Consider the following 19,693-nt stretch of genomic DNA (forward strand, 5'->3'; position numbering starts at 1 on the left):
AACAATCCAAATGGGTTGCGATAAGAGAACCAGGAGGGGGGGGGGGGGGGTGTTAGTTGTTGGAATCTACATCCCCCACTGTGAAGTAAGTTACATTTGTAAATTATACACTACTGTAAAGTGGACATTGTCATGAACCCCGAGCACTGGTTATCTGTTCTTTTTTCCTCCCTTATTCTTTCACTGGAGCCTATATTGGATCCAGGAGCAAACTATCGCCCTCTACTATATCTGGTGAATTGTGGGAAAGACCATTTGAAGATGTTGTATATGGATGTGCTCAGGGATGTGCACAGACATTTTGTGGGGCAGGGGCACTTCTCATATATATGTATATAAATGCCTACATAATGATATCAGAGAGAGAAAAAAGCAGAGATGGCGCTCCTATGGTGTAGTATATCGAGAAATAGGTATTTTTCAGGAAAATCAAAGGATACTCACCTTTATCTGTTGTGCGAGCAGGCACAACACTGATGGCGCTTTGAATGTATATGTCGGGAGGCAGCCGGCCGTCGGTCCCGCTTGGCAAGCGGTCTGTTGGCGATATACAGATGTGGAGTCTGGGTTACCTGGCAGGGCTATCCAGATATCCAATAGAAATCCGAATTGGTGGCTAGGTTGGCACACGCCTGAGGTAGAGACGATGTGCAGTTTTCAAGGCTTTATTTCAGGTGTTGAACAACGCGTTTCGAGGGGGCACCCCTCTGCGTCAACCTGTGCATGTCCCTGGATGTGCTGGCTCGGCTTATTGGTGTGGTGGTGGGCTGGTGAATGGATATTTACAGCCTCCCACAGATACCCCGAGAGTTCTACCTGCACATTCTTGTTTGAATAGTGATTGGATTCGGGTTGTGGTGCTATCTGCCTGTTTTTTGATTCCTCTTCCCTATTGAACAATTGAGAGACTTGTCCAAAGTTTTTTTTTAAGATAGTGTAATATCCCAGTACAGGACATGGTCCTGTACTACACTTATGCCCTGTCAGGTTGAGTCCCTCAGTGTCCCGGGGGCTCTCCTGCAGTGTCTCCCCTGCTGTTACTTTAATGTTATTTATTGTACTATATGTATAGTTAGTATTACTAATGTATAGACAGTATAAAGGACCTTTGGAAGACTAATGTATGTCACGATGCCGGCTGGCAGGTAGTGGATCCTCTGTGCCAGAGAGGGATTGGCGTGGACCGTGCTAGTGGACCGGTTCTAAGCCACTACTGGTTTTCACCAGAGCCCGCCGCAAAGCGGGATGGTCTTGCTGCGGCGGTAGTGACCAGGTCGTATCCACTAGCAACGGCTCACCTCTCTGGCTGCTGAAGATAGGCGCGGTACAAGGGAGTAGGCAGAAGCAAGGTCGGACGTAGCAGAAGGTCGGGGCAGGCAGCAAGGATCGTAGTCAGGGGCAACGGCAGAAGGTCTGGAAACACAGGCAAGGAACACACAAGGAACGCTTTCACTGGCACTAAGGCAACAAGATCCGGCAAGGGAGTGCAAGGGAAGTGAGGTAATATAGGGAAGTGCACAGGTGATTACCCTAATTGGAACCACTGCGCCAATCAGCGGCGCAGTGGCCCTTTAAATCGCAGAGACCCGGCGCGCGCGCGCCCTAGGGAGCGGGGCCGCGCGCGCCGGGACAGAACAGACGGGGAGCGAGTCAGGTAGGGGAGCCGGGGTGCGCATCGCGAGCGGGCGCTACCCGCATCGCGAATCGCATCCCGGCTGGCAGCGGGATCGCAGCGCCCCGGGTCAGAGGACGTGACCGGAGCGCTGCAGCGGAGAGAGAGAAGCGAGCGCTCCGGGGAGGAGCGGGGACCCGGAGCGCTCGGCGTAACAGTACCCCCCCCCTTGGGTCTCCCCCTCTTCTTGGAGCCTGAGAACCTGAGGAGCAGACTTTTGTCAAGGATGTTGTCCTCAGGTTCCCAGGATCTCTCTTCAGGACCACAACCCTCCCAGTCTACTAAAAAAAAATTTTTCCCTCTGACCTTTTTGGCAGCCAAAATTTCCTTGACCGAGAAGACGTCCGAGGAGCCGGAAACAGGAGTGGGAGGAACAGATTTGGGAGAAAAACGGTTGAGGATGAGTGGTTTGAGAAGAGAGACGTGAAAGGCATTAGGGATACGAAGAGAAGGAGGAAGAAGAAGTTTATAAGAGACAGGATTAATTTGACAAAAAATTTTGAAAGGACCAAGATAGCGTGGTCCCAACTTGTAGCTAGGGACACGGAAGCGGACATATTTAGCGGAGAGCCATACCTTGTCTCCAGGGGAAAAAACGGGGGGAGCTCTTCTTTTCTTATCCGCGAACCTCTTCATGCGTGAAGAAGCCTGTAAGAGAGAATTTTGGGTCTCTCTCCATATAATGGAAAGGTCACGAGAAATTTCATCCACAGCGGGCAGACCAGAGGGCAAGGGGGTAGGGAGGGGGGGAAGAGGGTGACGGCCGTACACCACGAAAAATGGGGATTTGGAGGAAGATTCAGAGACCCTGAAGTTATACGAGAATTCGGCCCATGGAAGGAGATCTGCCCAGTCATCCTGGCGGGAGGAAACAAAATGTCGCAAATAATCACCCAAGATCTGGTTAATTCTTTCTACTTGTCCATTGGACTGGGGATGATATGCAGAGGAAAAATTTAATTTAATCTTGAGTTGTTTACAGAGAGCCCTCCAGAATTTAGACACGAATTGGACCCCTCTATCCGAGACAATCTGCGTAGGCAACCCGTGAAGACGAAAAATGTGTACAAAAAATTGTTTAGCCAACTGAGGCGCAGAAGGAAGACCAGGAAGAGGGATGAAATGTGCCATTTTGGAGAATCGATCAACGACCACCCAAATAACAGTGTTGCCACGGGAAGGGGGTAAATCAGTAATAAAATCCATACCAATCAGAGACCAAGGCTGTTCGGGGACAGGCAGAGGATGAAGAAAACCAGCAGGCTTCTGGCGAGGAGTCTTATCCCGGGCACAGATAGTGCAGGCTCGCACAAAGTCCCCAACATCCGTCTCCAGAGTCGGCCACCAATAGAAGCGGGAGATGAGTTGCACAGATTTCTTGATGCCCGCATGACCTGCGAGATGGGAGGAGTGACCCCATTTGAGGATTCCGAGGCGTTGGCGTGGAGAAACAAAGGTCTTTCCTGGAGGAGTCTGCCTGATGGAGGCAGGAGAAGTGGAGATCAGGCAGTCAGGTGGAATGATGTGTTGCGGAGGGAGATCAACTTCTGAGGCATCCGAGGAACGAGAGAGAGCATCGGCCCTAATGTTCTTATCGGCAGGACGAAAGTGAATCTCAAAATTAAATCGGGCAAAGAACAGAGACCACCGGGCCTGGCGAGGATTCAGCCGTTGGGCAGACTGGAGGTAGGAGAGGTTCTTGTGGTCGGTGTAGATAATAACAGGAAATCTTGATCCCTCCAGCAGATGCCTCCATTCCTCAAGTGCTAATTTAATGGCTAGAAGCTCTCGATCCCCGATGGAGTAGTTCCTCTCCGCTGGAGAGAAGGTCCTAGAGAAAAAACCACAAGTGACAGCATGCCCGGAAGAATTTTTTTGTAGAAGAACAGCTCCAGCTCCCACTGAGGAGGCATCAACCTCCAATAGGAAGGGTTTGGAAGGGTCAGGTCTGGAGAGCACGGGAGCCGAAGAAAAGGCAGACTTGAGTCGTTTAAAGGAGTCTTCTGCTTGAGGAGGCCAGGACTTGGGATCAGCATTTTTTTTGGTTAAAGCCACGATAGGAGCCACAATGGTAGAAAAATGTGGAATAAATTGCCTGTAATAATTGGCGAACCCCAAAAAGCGTTGGATAGCACGGAGTCCGGAGGGGCGTGGCCAATCTAAGACGGCAGAGAGTTTGTCTGGATCCATCTGTAGTCCCTGGCCAGAGACCAAATATCCTAGAAAAGGAAGAGATTGGCATTCAAACAGACATTTCTCAATTTTGGCATAGAGTTGGTTGTCACGAAGTCTCTGAAGAACCATACGGACATGCTGGCGGTGTTCTTCTAGATTGGCAGAAAAAATTAGGATATCGTCCAGATATACAACAACACAGGAGTATAACAGATCACGAAAAATTTCATTGACAAAGTCTTGGAAGACGGCAGGGGCATTGCACAGTCCAAAGGGCATGACCAGATACTCAAAGTGTCCATCTCTGGTGTTAAATGCCGTTTTCCACTCGTCCCCCTCTCTGATGCGGATGAGGTTATAGGCGCCTCTTAAGTCCAATTTAGTGAAGATGTGGGCACCTTGGAGGCGATCAAAGAGTTCAGAGATGAGGGGTAAGGGGTAGCGGTTCTTAACCGTGATTTTATTAAGACCGCGGTAGTCAATGCAAGGACGTAGGGAGCCATCTTTTTTGGACACAAAGAAAAATCCGGCTCCGGCAGGAGAGGAGGATTTACGGATAAAGCCCTTTTTTAGATTCTCCTGGACGTATTCGGACATGGCAAGAGTCTCTGGGGCAGAGAGAGGATAAATTCTGCCCCGGGGTGGAGTAGTACCCGGGAGGAGGTCGATAGGGCAATCATAAGGCCTGTGAGGAGGTAGAGTCTCAGCTTGTTTTTTGCAGAAAACATCCGCGAAGTCCATATAGGCCTTAGGGAGACCGGTTACTGGAGGAACCACAGAGTTACTGGGAACGGTTTTTGACAGAGGAACATGAGGGCACAATAGTGTAGCCTGTACATACAGGCAAGGGTCTGGGAACCGGTTTGACAGTTCTGAAGAGGCCCTCTTGATCTCCCAGTGGACCAATCCAGGGTTGGGAATGAAGTTGAAGCCAGGGAAGTCCAAGGAGAATTTCTGAGGGCTGCAATTGGGGAGGACCAAAAGTTCAATCCTCTCATGATGAGATCCGATGCTCATAAGAAGGGGCTCCGTGCGGAAACGTATGGTACAGTCCAATCTTTCATTATTTACACAATTGATGTAGAGGGGTCTGGCGAGACTGGTCACCGGGATGTTGAACCTGTTGACGAAAGAGGCCAAAATAAAATTTCCTGCAGATCCAGAGTCCAAGAAGGCCACAGCAGGGAAGGAGAAGGCAGAGGCAGACATCCGCACAGGCACTGTAAGACGTGGAGAAGCAGAGTAGACATCAAGGACTGTCTCACCTTTGTGCGGAGTCAGCGTACGTTTTTCCAGGCGGGGAGGACGGATAGGACAATCCCTCAGGAAGTGTTCGGTACTAGCACAGTACAGGCAGAGGTTCTCCATACGGCGTCGTGTCCTCTCTTGAGGTGTCAGGCGAGACCGGTCGACCTGCATAGCCTCCACGGCGGAAGGCACAAGAACAGATTGCAGGGGACCAGAGGAGAGAGGAGCCGAGGAGGAGAAACGCCTCGTGCGAACAGAGTCCATATCTTGGCGGAGTTCCTGACGCCTTTCGGAAAAACGCATGTCAATGCGAGTGGCTAGGTGAATAAGTTCATGTAGATTAGCAGGAATTTCTCGTGCGGCCAGAACATCTTTAATGTTGCTGGATAGGCCTTTTTTGAAGGTCGCGCAGAGGGCCTCATTATTCCAGGACAATTCTGAAGCAAGAGTACGGAATTGTACGGCATACTCGCCAACGGAAGAATTACCCTGGACCAGGTTCAACAGGGCAGTCTCAGCAGAAGAGGCTCGGGCAGGTTCCTCAAAGACACTTCGGATTTCCGAGAAGAAGGAGTGTACAGAGGCAGTGACGGGGTCATTGCGGTCCCAGAGCGGTGTGGCCCATGACAGGGCTTTTCCGGACAGAAGGCTGACTACGAAAGCCACTTTAGACCTTTCAGTGGGAAACAGGTCCGACATCATCTCCAGATGCAGGGAACACTGGGAAAGAAAGCCACGGCAAAACTTAGAGTCCCCATCAAATTTATCCGGCAAGGATAGGCGTAGCCCAGGAGCGGCCACTCGCTGCGGAGGAGGTGCAGGAGCTGGCGGCGGAGATGACTGCTGAAGCTGTGGTAGTAACTGTTGTAGCATAACGGTCAGTTGAGACAGCTGTTGGCCTTGTTGCGCTATCTGTTGTGACTGCTGGGCGACCACCGTGGTGAGGTCAGCGACAACTGGCAGAGGAACTTCAGCGGGATCCATGGCCGGATCTACTGTCACGATGCCGGCTGGCAGGTAGTGGATCCTCTGTGCCAGAGAGGGATTGGCGTGGACCGTGCTAGTGGACCGGTTCTAAGCCACTACTGGTTTTCACCAGAGCCCGCCGCAAAGCGGGATGGTCTTGCTGCGGCGGTAGTGACCAGGTCGTATCCACTAGCAACGGCTCACCTCTCTGGCTGCTGAAGATAGGCGCGGTACAAGGGAGTAGGCAGAAGCAAGGTCGGACGTAGCAGAAGGTCGGGGCAGGCAGCAAGGATCGTAGTCAGGGGCAACGGCAGAAGGTCTGGAAACACAGGCAAGGAACACACAAGGAACGCTTTCACTGGCACTAAGGCAACAAGATCCGGCAAGGGAGTGCAAGGGAAGTGAGGTAATATAGGGAAGTGCACAGGTGATTACCCTAATTGGAACCACTGCGCCAATCAGCGGCGCAGTGGCCCTTTAAATCGCAGAGACCCGGCGCGCGCGCGCCCTAGGGAGCGGGGCCGCGCGCGCCGGGACAGAACAGACGGGGAGCGAGTCAGGTAGGGGAGCCGGGGTGCGCATCGCGAGCGGGCGCTACCCGCATCGCGAATCGCATCCCGGCTGGCAGCGGGATCGCAGCGCCCCGGGTCAGAGGACGTGACCGGAGCGCTGCAGCGGAGAGAGAGAAGCGAGCGCTCCGGGGAGGAGCGGGGACCCGGAGCGCTCGGCGTAACAGTGTAATTGTCTAAAGGACCTGTGAGATGTTACATGATATGTTCACATGATGTTATCACATGTTACCCAGAGAGTTACCAGCTTAACACATGACCCTTAGCTTCACCTATGGGCTTCTAGTACAGTTCCCCTTTATAAGGAAGGGAGGTGCTGCAATCTTTTGCCTCTTTTGCTCCTGAGGAACAGTGGAGACCAGATGTCTCAGTGCTAGTGTCCAGCTACCTGGAAGGCCTCAAATCTACAGTCACTTCCAGTAAGTCAAGTCTTTGTCTGCTGTCCCTGCCTATAGTCCAGTCAAGCATAAAGTCAAGAATCTACAGTCTATTACAAGTATAATTGGTCCCAGCAAGCTGCGAGGTCCTTCTGTGTTCCTGGCCACCTCCCTGGGATTCTGGCCTAGCTGTGAAGATAATAACACCTGTCTGACCTCAGTAAAGTCTACTTTAAATCCATAACATGGTCGTGGACTCTCATTTCACTGCCTTGCCATTGGGATAGCACAGATATCGTTTGGGTGGTTCCCGATACCCAAAAACCACTCTGGCGTCATGAACATTAGGGGTTAATAACATCTTGCCCCTGGGTTTAATACCATCTGCCCCATCCACCTACACTGCTACACCCCGTGGTCCCGCCATTCACTGTGGCTCACCACAATAGCAACTATTTAAAGGATAAGTATCTTGAAGAAAAACCTATCCCCTATCCGAAGGATAGGGGATAAGCTTTAGATCGTGTGGGGTCTGAGTGCTGGAGGCCCCCGTGATCTCCTGTTTGGAGCCGGGTTCTACGGCACAGGAGCCTTCGGATAGGGGATACATTTTTCTTCATGATACTTATCCTTTAAAGGAAGTTATACCAAATTAATTAAAAAGATATCCCTTAGGACCCTCATGGAGGTAATTTGTCGCCCGAGTGAATGGAGCTGCAGCACGCACACGCAGCCACCAACCCCCACACTCTCTATAGGACTCCCATACATAGCTGAGTTTGGCGCTCGGCAATGTTCAGATGTCCCATGAAGAACATATAAAGTGTCAGGCATACACCTTGCTGATCCCAGAGGACAAATGGCCTTCGCTCTCATGATCTGCCAGGGTCCCAGTTGGACCTCCACCTATCAGATAGTTATCCCCTGTCCTGTGGATTAAAGGTAATATCTACCTTGGGAGAACTCCTTAAAATTTTCTGATGTATAAACATTTTTACATGTTTTCCTTTTGATAATAATATCTGCATAGTTATGTAGCTTTAAGCTGCATTAATACATACTGTATAATGTTTAGAGTTATGGCTGGATTAATACAAGGGCTATGCAGCCCGAGGCAGAACAATGTATTATTCCTGTTATTAGGATCAGATAAGGATAACTCTCGGAGATGCCGTGAGCCGTCCAATGTGACTACAGTGATATTTGTATTTACAGGGATCAGAAATATAGTAATCATTGCCGGCAACTGTACTCCGTGACCTAGTTTGGAGAATGTCCCTCAGTATATACTGTAGCAGCCTGCTGTCCTGTGATTAGGGTTGCCACCTTTCTTGCCAAAAAATACTGGCCATGCTAATTTGCATAAATATATATGCGTAACATCACAGGATACACATATGTGGGGGAAATTTTGTCCTATTCTGACCCCTATAATTTTTTAATTTTTCATTTTTTGCACCCCATCTGTAGTTTTTAACAGTACCATTTTTGTTTTGATGTGACACTTTGATCGCTTTTTTTTATTCCAGCATGCCCTGATATAGCCTGTAGCTCAGCAGCTGCCCCAAACTAAAACTACAACTCCCAGCATGCCCTGATATCGCCTGTAGCTCAGCAGCTGCCCCAAACTAAAACTACAACTCCCAGCATGCCCTGATATCGCCTGTAGCTCAGCAGCTGCCCCAAACTAAAACTACAACTCCCAGCATGCCCTGATATAGCCTGTAGCTCAGCAGCTGCCCCAAACTAAAACTACAACTCCCAGCATGCCCTGATACCGCCTGTAGCTCAGCAGCTGCCCCAAATGAAAACTACAACTCCCAGCATGTTGGACTATATAGTAGTGTGGTGTCCCACTACAGTCCTGTATTACCTGTAGGCCCTGTCAGGTTGAGTCCCTCAGTGACCTGGGGGCTCCCCTGGAGGGACTCCTTGTGTTATCTTGCTAGTTTATTAAATGTGGTGTATGTTACCTTAAGACCATAGATAGGATTGTAATGTATAGATAGTATATAGGACCTTTGGAGGGCTCCAAGGACCTGTGTGAGTAAGCTGATCACATGTTATGTTATACTGTTACATGATTTGTTGCAATATGTAATCCCAGAGATCACCAGATTTAATCTATGACGCACAGCTTGACCAATGGGCTATAGTCCAGCCCCTCACTATATAAGAAGCAGCCATCTTTAATTCTTTCTCTTTGGGCTAAGTGCTCTAAGCTTTACCATCAAAGTCTTTGCTGAAGCAGCTACCGGAGAATCTCAGGACAAGTGTTCAGCATCTGGAGAACCACAAAGCTACAACTCTCCAGTAAGTCTACAAGTCTATGTCTGCGGTCACTGAAGTTAGTCAAGTCCTGCACATAGTCAAGTCAAGTCTATTAACAGTCAAGTCTAAATGACAAGTCCAAGTCAAGTGTTTTACAAGTATTGGTCCAGCAAGCTGCGAGGTCCTCTGGGTCCTGGCCACCTCTCTGGGAATTCTGGTCTTATCTGTGAAGATAATTACACCTGTCTTCTATTCAGTAAAGCCTCTGTTTACCTGGACTCTTTATTCACTACTAGCCCGTGGGATAGCGGAGAATCCAGTCGTGTGGTATTATGGAACCCGAAGATCACCCTGGCATCACGAACACATAGGGGTTAATACCATCCGACCCCCGGGGTTAATAACATCTGATCCCACCACTCTCACTGCAACACCCGTGGTCCTGCCACTACTCACTATAATGGTGCACCACAGTAGTATATAGTATAGGTCAATTTTTCCCAACCAGGGGTGCCTCTAGCTGTTGCAATTGGTCCCAGAATGCTGGGAGTTGTAGTTTTGCCACAGCTGGAGGCGCTCTGGTTTGGAAACACTGGTATAGTATATGGTGCAACATTCCTGGAGTTGGAGGATTGGTTAGATAAATACCGGCCGTTGCATTGCCGGTATTTTTAATATAAAAATACCTGCAGGGCAGCCAAAATACCAGCTGTGCTGGTAAAATACCAGCCAGGTGGCAACCCTACCTGTAATGCACCCGACTTACTCGTGATGTCCCTGACATGCAAAGTCTGTTTCTTGCATATCAGTCAAGTATCGTGACAATAATGTCCATTTGCTGTACACATTGGGAAATCTCATAGAACATACAGCAAACTTACCCATAGACCCAACGGGTCTATGGCCATTAGGCGGGGTTCACACGTTTTTGCAATACAATTCCCATATACATTTTCAATTTGAAAACCGTATGCATTGACTTTCCATTGAAAACCGTATGCCAAACGAGGTATCCGGTTGTGTCCATTTTGCATCCTGTACGATTTTGTCAGTTTTTTTCCCGTACCCAAAACCGTAGCCTACTATTGTTTTTGGTCCGGGTGAAAAGCCGTATAAGAAACGTATACGTTTTTTTAAAACATGGGAGTCAATGGGAACCAAAGAGAACCGTATGTGCGTATGTTTCCATTCGGTTTTCACCATACAGATTTTTACTTTGCACAGTTTTTTTATTGGAATTTCAATCAAACAAGTGAAACTTTAAAAACGTATACTTTTTTTTCTTAAAAAAACGGATGCAACGGGACATCATTTTTCAAACTGTATACGGTTTTGAACCGTATACGGATTAAAATTTGTACACAGGTTTTGATACAGTTTAGTCATGTTTTGAGGAATCTGTTTTTTTTCATCAAAAACCTGATGCGGGAATTGTATTGCAAAAACGTGGTGTGAACCCAGCCTCAGTGTATGTGCCTCTAGATATTTGTAATGGTGACCATGAAGGAACAGAGAACCAACACTGATATGACTGATGCCAAACCAAAGGGCTGGAGATTCCGCAGTGTGAACCCAGCCCAACAGCATCTGATCCCCTTCGGTTTGGCATCAGTGATATCAGTGTTGGTTCTCTGTTCCTTCATGGTCGCCATTACAAATATCTAGAGGCACATACAAGTAGATGGCCAGGGCCCATTGAACAGTTTACTTTATTTGTACCCCATGATATACATTTGATGGTTAATTGAGATACCAGGGGTAGCTTAGGTTATCCCTGTACCTGTCCATATAATGACCATGCCCCAAGGACCTCCTTCTGAGAGTGGATAATATATATCCCACTGTACACCTTTACATATGTGATATGTTGCTTTTCTTGGAGGTATACGATGGAGTTTTTCAAGTGCGGTGGAACTGCTGACAATGCAAAATGTGAGTCAGGTGGCTGTCTGCAGTACCACTGCTCAGGAGGTAGTCATGTAGTCTTTCCAGTCAGATACAATTGGGAATTTTGATGGAATCTAATCAGGGGTTGGGTATCCTTTGGGAAGAATTTAATAAGATATTGTGTACACTAAGAAGTAGTCTGATAGGAGTGAATAGTTTGAATTTTTGAGGGTTTATAAGTTGGAATTGGGGGAAAGTTGGAATTGGCATTTGCCAGAGAACACCAATATTGGCAAATTCGCCACTGGCACCCTGTGCTCTTCACAGATGAAAGCAGGTTCACACTGAGCACATGTGACAGACATGACAGAGACTGGAGACACCGTGGAGAATGTTCTGCTGCCTGCAACAACCTCCAGCATGACCGGTTTGGCAGTGGGTCAGTAATGGTGTGGGGAGGCATTTCTTTGGGGGGCTGCACAGCCCTCTATGTGCTTGCCAGAGGTAGCCTGACTGCCATTAGGTACCGAGATGAGATCCTCAGACCCCTTGTGAGACCATATGCTGGTGCGGTTGGCCCTTGGTTCCTCCTAATGCAAGACAATGCTAGACCTCATGTGGCTGAAATGTGTCAGCAGTTCCTGTAATAGGAAGGCATTGATGTTATGGACTGGCCCGCCTGTTCCCCGGGCCTAAATCCGATTGAGCACATCTGGGACATCATGTCTCACTCCATCCACCAACTCTAGAAATTTGTAATGGTGACGCTGCATCACAGACTGTCCAGGAGTTGGGCGGATGCTTTAGTCCAGGTCTGGGAGGACATCCCTCAGGAGACCATCCTCCACCTCATCAGGAGCATGCCCAGGCATTGTAGGGAGGTCATACGGGCGCATGGAGGCCACACACACTACCGAGCCTAATTTTGACTTGTTTTAAGGACATTACATAAAGTTGGATCAGCCTGTAGTGTGGTTTTCCACTGTGATTTTGAGTGTGACTCCATATCCAGACCTCCATGGGTTAATAAATTTGATTTCCATTGATAATTTGTGTGTGATTTTGTTGTCAGCACATTCATCTATGTAAAGAAGAAAGTTTTTCATACGATTCATTCATTCAGATCTAGGATGTGTTATCTTAGTGTTCCCCTTTTTTTTTGAGCAGTGTATATGACATTCTCCAGGACCCCAGGCCATAAAACAGTATAGTCTAATACTCTATTCTATAATGTATAGCAGTCAGTTGGGGACCAAAAGGACACTCTTTTTGCCTCAGTCTGAGAATGAAGTAAACCCAAATATACACGTTTGTCATGTACTTCAGGGGCTTTCCTGGTGTACAAACGGCCGTAGGGGTGGGCGTACTGTGGTGACTGCTTTTTTATGTGGGTATTGGTTTCTGTGATGCACGTTGCCTGTTTTCTCTGTTTGCACTTGCATTAGATGTACGGTATATACAGAGTTTGCAGTCACAGTCCCTACCCCCTGTATCCCATTTTGAATTTACATGTTATGGGAGACACATGCCCTTTTTATGTACTCCATTAGCATTGTGTCTGTGGCCACAGGGCCGCCCATTTCTTAGTTGCTGCTGTCTTTCTACACCTGTTTTTGTGTATATATGATTGTGTTTTATGTATGGTTTAAATGTAAGCTAATAAAATATATTTTTACTGGAATTCAGTGTCTGCTGCAAGTGGTTCCTATAGGTTTATATGTTCTATTTTTTTGAGCAAGCAGAGCGGTATTGTCCAGGTACTGTAGCTAGGGATGCATAGAGGTGGTAGTATTAAAGGGGTACTCCGCTGTTCCGAATGCTGGAGCAGTCGCCGGGAGCTTGTGATGCCAAAGCCCTGCCCCCTCATGATCTCACACCCCTCCCCTCAATGCAAGTCAATGGGAGGGGGTGTGACGGCTGTCACGCCCCCTCCCATAGACTTGTATTGAGGGGGTTGGGCATGATGTCATGAGGGGTGGGGCTATGACGTAACAAGCTCTCGGCGCCCGCTCCAGCGTTCGGAACAGTTTGTTCCAAACGCTGAGCAGCGGAGTACCCCTTTAAGTTTATGCCCACTTCCCATATATAGCTTTTGTTCACATTATTATTGGTGTGTGATGGTAACTGTAGAGCCAAATGATGTCCATATGGCCTTAGATGTAATTTCAGCTGGTCTCAGGCTAAAGTTATATCTTTCTAGGTCCTGTACAGTGGTCCCTCAACATACGATGGTAATCCGTTCCAATAGGACCATCGTTTGTTGAAACCATCGTATGTTGGGGATCTGTGCAATGTAAAGTATAGGACAATGGTCTACATCCTGCGGACCTCCAGATGTTGCAAAACTACAACACCCAGCATGCCCGGACAGCCGTTGGCTGTCCGGGCATGCTGGGAGTTGTAGTTTTGCAACATCTGGAGGTCCGCAGGTTGAAGAACACTGGCATAGGAAGTTGTACTCACCTGTCCCTGCCGCTCCAGACCGTTACCGCTCGTCACCGCTGCCCTGGATGTCGCCCTCCATCGCTGTCGCCGCGTCCCCGGGTGTCCCCAACGCTCCAGCAAGGCCTCTTCTTCCCCGGTATCCTCGCTTTCCGGCGCCGCCATCACGTGCGCAGCGACGTGATGACGATGATGGAGAGCGCCGACGATGCAGGGGATCCTGAAGAGGACGCGCCGGAGCCCCAAGGACAGGTAAGTGATCGTCAGAGGACCACACGGGGCACCGTAAACGGCCATCCGGTGGCAGCTGAAGCAGTCTGCGCTGCCGGATAGCCGTTTATGCGATGGCCCCGACATACAAAAGCATCGTATGTTGATGCTGCCTTCAACATGCGATGGCCTCTGAGAGGTCATCGTATGCTGAAATGATCGTATGACGGGGCCATCATAGGTCGGGGAGTCACTGTAATTGTAACAGTCTCCTGCATGGAACTACTATACAGCTATGCGGACATTCCTAATACATATAGAAGTGTCAGCTAAAGAATTTGGAGTAGATATTATTCCAATCAGTTTCAGGACTAGTAAAATTGAATTTTAGACTATGTTCACATGGTGGAATTTTTTGTGATTCTGCTCAAATTCCGTTCTGCAAAGCTATCTGTGGATTTTTTGCAGTTTTGCAGATCATGCTCTGAATTTGTGCAGAATTTCTGTGCGCTCAACACAAAGATTCTGGACGGAGTTCGGTGTCCCATTTATATTAATGGGGCTCTGCACAGAATCCTGAATGTATAAAATTATCATACTGTTACCTTCAGTGGGAGAAATATAATGTATAGGCTTAGTAGCCAGATAAGTAGTAGGCTTAGTAGCTAGATAAAGGCTATGAAAGATACTGCAAATATATATATATGTATATATATCAGGTCTCTCTATTGATACAAGAGTAAGGCTACGTTCACACGGTGGATTTTCCAAGTGGAATCTACTGGAAAAATTCCACTCTTGTACCTATGCCAATGGAGAGAACTGACATCTATACATATCTATTTGCAGTATCTTCCATAGCCTTGAGCTAGCTACGAAGCCTATACATTACATTTCCCCCACTGAAGGTAACAGTATGATTATGAAAATGTCTACACTGGGGCTGGATTTATTATTAGATGCAATCGTCCTATGGATATAGACAACAAAGATGGATGGACAGAAGGGAGGTTCATCATCTGATGATCATATTAATAGATGGGCTCCAGAATGTCCTGGCTTGTCTTTGGCCGGTCAGGCTTCTCACTGGCATGTCCTTGATTGTATCCCTCTGTCTAGTTGGAGTCCCTCACGTTTCTCTTTAACTCTACACGTAACTTGGTCTTCTCATAATATATATAAAATTAGATACAACTCATTTATGGTCCCTAGTGCTTCAAGAGCAAGGTTATGGTGGTCAGTAACATAGAGCATGTCAGCATGAAAAATGCAAGCGACAAAAGTGAAGGCAGACATAGCTGAGTCACACAACAGGTTGGAAGAGTTGAGCCCCCCGGATTCGATCCAAACTTCTGGAGGTTCTTCACAGCAACGTGTCAGTGTCAGGATGAGCTGTACCTTCATCTGACAGCCGCAAGTGCAGCTCAGCCCATCAAGAAGAGAGTTAATTAGCTCTGCTGAGCAGCGCTAGTTACCTACTTGGGTTGTATACATTATACAGCCATCTATATAGATGGCTGTATACTGTTAACAGTGAAGAGAACTTACCTCCTCTTTCCTTCTTGCGCCTCTTTCTGTGTAGTCCCGCCTCTAGTGATGATGTCACTAGGGGCTGAGCAACACAAGAAGACGCTCACAGCCTGAAATGAGGTGCTGTGAGTATTGATCTGTTCACATTATGCATTTTAGCAAACCTTTTTGTTTTAAAAATGCATGTTAAAAATGTTTAATGTGAACAGACTCTTTTTTTGCCAGTGTGTTTCCAAACAGGAAGCCTCCAGCTGTTGCTAAACTACTACTCCCATCATTCCCAGACAGCCTAAGGCTGTTGCTAAACTACAACCCCTAACAGCGAGCCTCCAGCAAGTTGTAGTTAAGCTGGAGGCTTGCTGTTGCTAAACTACAACCCCCATCATTCCCAGACAGCCTCAGGCTGTCTGGGAAGGATAGAGGTTGTAGTTTGAGACAACTGGAGGCACCTTGGTTGAGAAACATTGGTGTAGACACTAGGCATAAGACTTTGTATTGGTCTTGCTCAGAATGTTCCTTTATCGCACCAATTTGCCTTGTCAGGATACATATTAAGCAGGATATTCTAGGATACATATTAAGCAGATGCAGACCTGATGCTGATGTAAAATCATTGCTGATCTATAATAATTAGCTTTTTTAAGGATACCATTAATGGCGTACAGTAGTTCCATTTGAGCTTTGACAGCCCGGAGGCAAATATGTTGACAAGTATAAATGTTCATTAGTAACGTTCCGGAATGCTACAAGGAACAACATAAACTTCATAAACTGCAATGGGATCAGTCAGTGAATAGAATAATTCATTACCATAGTTACCAGCGATAGCGAACGCTAAACAATAAGTGATAATTGTAAATTGTGTTCCCGCTGAATACGAGTATTGTGACTAGAGAAAACACTTCCAAAATAGATCACCATGGAGTCTTTCCATATATTGCAGTGGGTGACAGTCAAAGGTTTCTCAGTCAGTAAAGAGGTATTCCAATTGTGGTGTCCCGGAACAGGACATGTCCTGCCCCTTTTGTCTGGAGTCCCCTCAGTCAGAGTCCCTCCATGCTAATGGGCTCTCCTGAAGGGCTAACCTCTAGTCACCTCTTAATATGTAATATTTAATATATATATATTTATATATGTAATTAATCTAGGATACCTCTGTATAGGACCTTAGAGGTCATGTGCCTTTAATTTATGTTATGCTATGGTTTAAGGACCTTTGGGTCATGTGATATACCCAGAGTTCCATGGATCAGGACTGACAGGTTTGGCTATCCAATGAGCTTTGTCCCACCCCCTTAATATATAAGGGGCTGCTGCCACTAAATTCTCTCTCTTCCTGATGGATTATCAAAGAAAGCACATCTCACATCTCATCATCAATTCAAGCTAAGCCTGAAGCCTTATCTTCCGCAGCCACTAAACCGTGAGTTATCCAGCTCAAAACTACTAAAATCCTGTGTGACTACTGCAACTCAATTATCATGAATCCAGTAGCACAGTGGCTAGCAATAAAAGCTCATTGATATCTAAGAAGTCCCAGCAAACCTGTGAGGAACCTGAATTACGGTCCTCTATACAAAGACTGTTTTGTTACCTGCAGTTGCATAAAATATGCAGTAAAGTTTATTCCGGTTTTCATCAACATCTGCTGTGGACATTCCTTTATTTTTCCCTACCATTTATGGGACGGTTGGCGGTAGGACCATTACCCTAAGGAAACCGCATCCTGGCTTCAGAACAACATAGGGTTGATACCAGCATACCCTACACTATTACCTGCACCACCCAGCCAGCACACAATAAAAACTAATGAAGGTAAATTGCCAGGATATGTCATTTGATGACAGGTGGGGATCCGACTACCCAACTACCCTGAAGAAGGGGCCTACCAATGTATCGTGATAAACCATTCCTGAAGATGAGGCCTACAAATGTATCGTGATAAACCATTCCTGAAGATGAGGCCTACAAATGTATAGTGATAAACCATTCCTGAACATGAGGCCTACAAATGTATCATGATAAACCATTCCTGAAGATGAGGCCTACAAATGTATCGTGATAAACCATTCCTGAAGATGAGGCCTACAAATGTATCGTGATAAACCATTCCTGAAGATGAGGCCTACAAATGTATCGTGATAAACCATTCCTGAAGATGAGGCCTACAAATGTATCGTGATAAACCATTCCTGAAGATGAGGCCTACAAATGTATCGTGATAAACCATTCCTGAAGATGTGGCCTACAAATGTATCGTGATAAACCATTCCTGAAGATGAGGCCTACAAATGTATCGTGATAAACCATTCCTGAAGATGAGGCCTACAAATGTATCGTGATAAACCATTCCTGAAGATGAGGCCTACAAATGTATCGTGATAAACCATTCCTGAAGATGAGGCCTACAAATGTATCGTGATAAACCATTCCTGAAGATGAGGCCTACAAATGTATCGTGATAAACCATTCCTGAAGATGAGGCCTACAAATGTATCGTGATAAACCATTCCTGAAGATGAGGCCTACAAATGTATTGTGATAAACCATTCCTGAAAAAGAGCCCAAGAGATGTATCGTGCTAAACCTTTCCTGAAGAAAAGCCCTACAGGTGCAATCTGCTAAACCTTTCCTGAAGATGTAGCAAGCATTGACTTAACAGTTTTAATAGGATGTGCAATGCCAAGTTAAAGGGGTACTCCTTTCTATTTATAAATCTTAATCCTTCCAGTACTTATGGCTGCTGTATGCTCCAGAGGAAGTTGTGTTATTTTTTTCAGTCTGACCACAGTGCTCTCTGCCGACACCTCTGTATATGTGAGGAACTGTCCAGAGCAGGAGAGGTTTGCTATGGGGATTTTCTCCTGCTCTGGACAGTTCCTGACATGGACAGAGGTGTCAGCAGAGAGCACTGTGGTCAGACTGGAAAGAACTACACAACTTCCTCTGGAGCATTCAGCAGCTGATAATTACTGGAAGGATTAAGATTTTTAAATAGAAGTAATTTACAAATCTGTTAAACTTTCTGGCACCAGTTGATTTAAAAAATAATAATAAAATTACACTGGAATACCCCTTTAACCTCTTATGGACCAAGGACGTCCCCGAACATCCTGGCACCCTGTGCCTTAAGGACCAAGGACGTCCTGGTGTTTCTCCGGTCTCTGCAGCCCGCCGGGCAGAGATCGGAATGGCATTCCTGCTGAAATTCTTCAGCAGGCATGCCGTGCAAATGCCGAGGGGGACTCATCTGAACCCCCTGCCCCCCCCCCCCCCCCCCCGCCCCATGTCGGCGATCGTTGCAAATCGCGAGTGAATTTACACTTTTGATTTGCGCCGATTCCGGGTCATACGGGTCTATGGTGACCCGGAGACCCGGAATAGAAGGGGGATCACGGTTGTCCTAGACACCCAGGATCCCCCTGTAGAGATAGGAGTGAGGTGGCAGGGGTGCCACCCCTCCTATCCCTGCTATTGGTGGTCTAGACGCGACCACCAATAGCAGATCGGGGGCGGGGGGCTTTACTTTCGGTTTCCCTATTCTGCCCACCCACAATAGGTGGGGCAGGACGGGGAAACCGACAGGCACCGGCCGCCAAAGTCCACTCACCCATCGGCGACGGCAGCGGGCCACGATTGGCGGGGGCAGCGGGCGACGATCGGTGGAAGAAGAGGAGGGCGACGCAGCTCCCTGGATCCTACGGAAGCCGGTGAGTTACTTAGCAACATCTGGAGGGCTACAGTCTGAGACCACTATAGTGGTCTCTAAACTGTAACCCTCCAGATGTTGCAAAACTACAACTCCCAGCATGCCCAGAGAGCTTTTAAGGCATGCTGGGATTTGCAGTTTTGCAACAGCTGGAGGTCTACAGTTTGAGACCACTGCACAGTGATCTCTATACTGTGCACCTCCAGATCTTGCAAAACTACAACTGATAGCATGCCCACACAGCAGTTTGCTGTCCGGGCATGCTGGGATTTGTAGTTTTGCAACATCTGGAGGTCCACAGTTTGGAGATCACTGTGCAGTGGTCTCTAAACTATAGCTCTCCAGATGTTGCAAAACTCCAAATCCCAACATGCCCAAACAGCAAACAGCTGTCTCTGCATGCTGGGAGTTGTAGTTGCGTACCTCCAGCTGTTGCATAACTACATCTCCCAGCATGCCTTTCGGCGATCAGTACATGCTGGGAGTTGAAATTATGCAACAGCTGGACGGAAGGATTTCACAGAGTAATTGGAAGGTCTCCCCACGCTTGCCGGTATTGCAGATCAAACCATGGATGCCACAGGTAGGAGGTAGAAAATCTTTTATTACATGCAACGCGTTTCTGGGCTGGGTCAGC

This window comes from Hyla sarda, chromosome 2 (genome assembly GCF_029499605.1).
Source record: "Hyla sarda isolate aHylSar1 chromosome 2, aHylSar1.hap1, whole genome shotgun sequence".
Classification (NCBI taxonomy): domain Eukaryota; kingdom Metazoa; phylum Chordata; class Amphibia; order Anura; family Hylidae; genus Hyla; species Hyla sarda.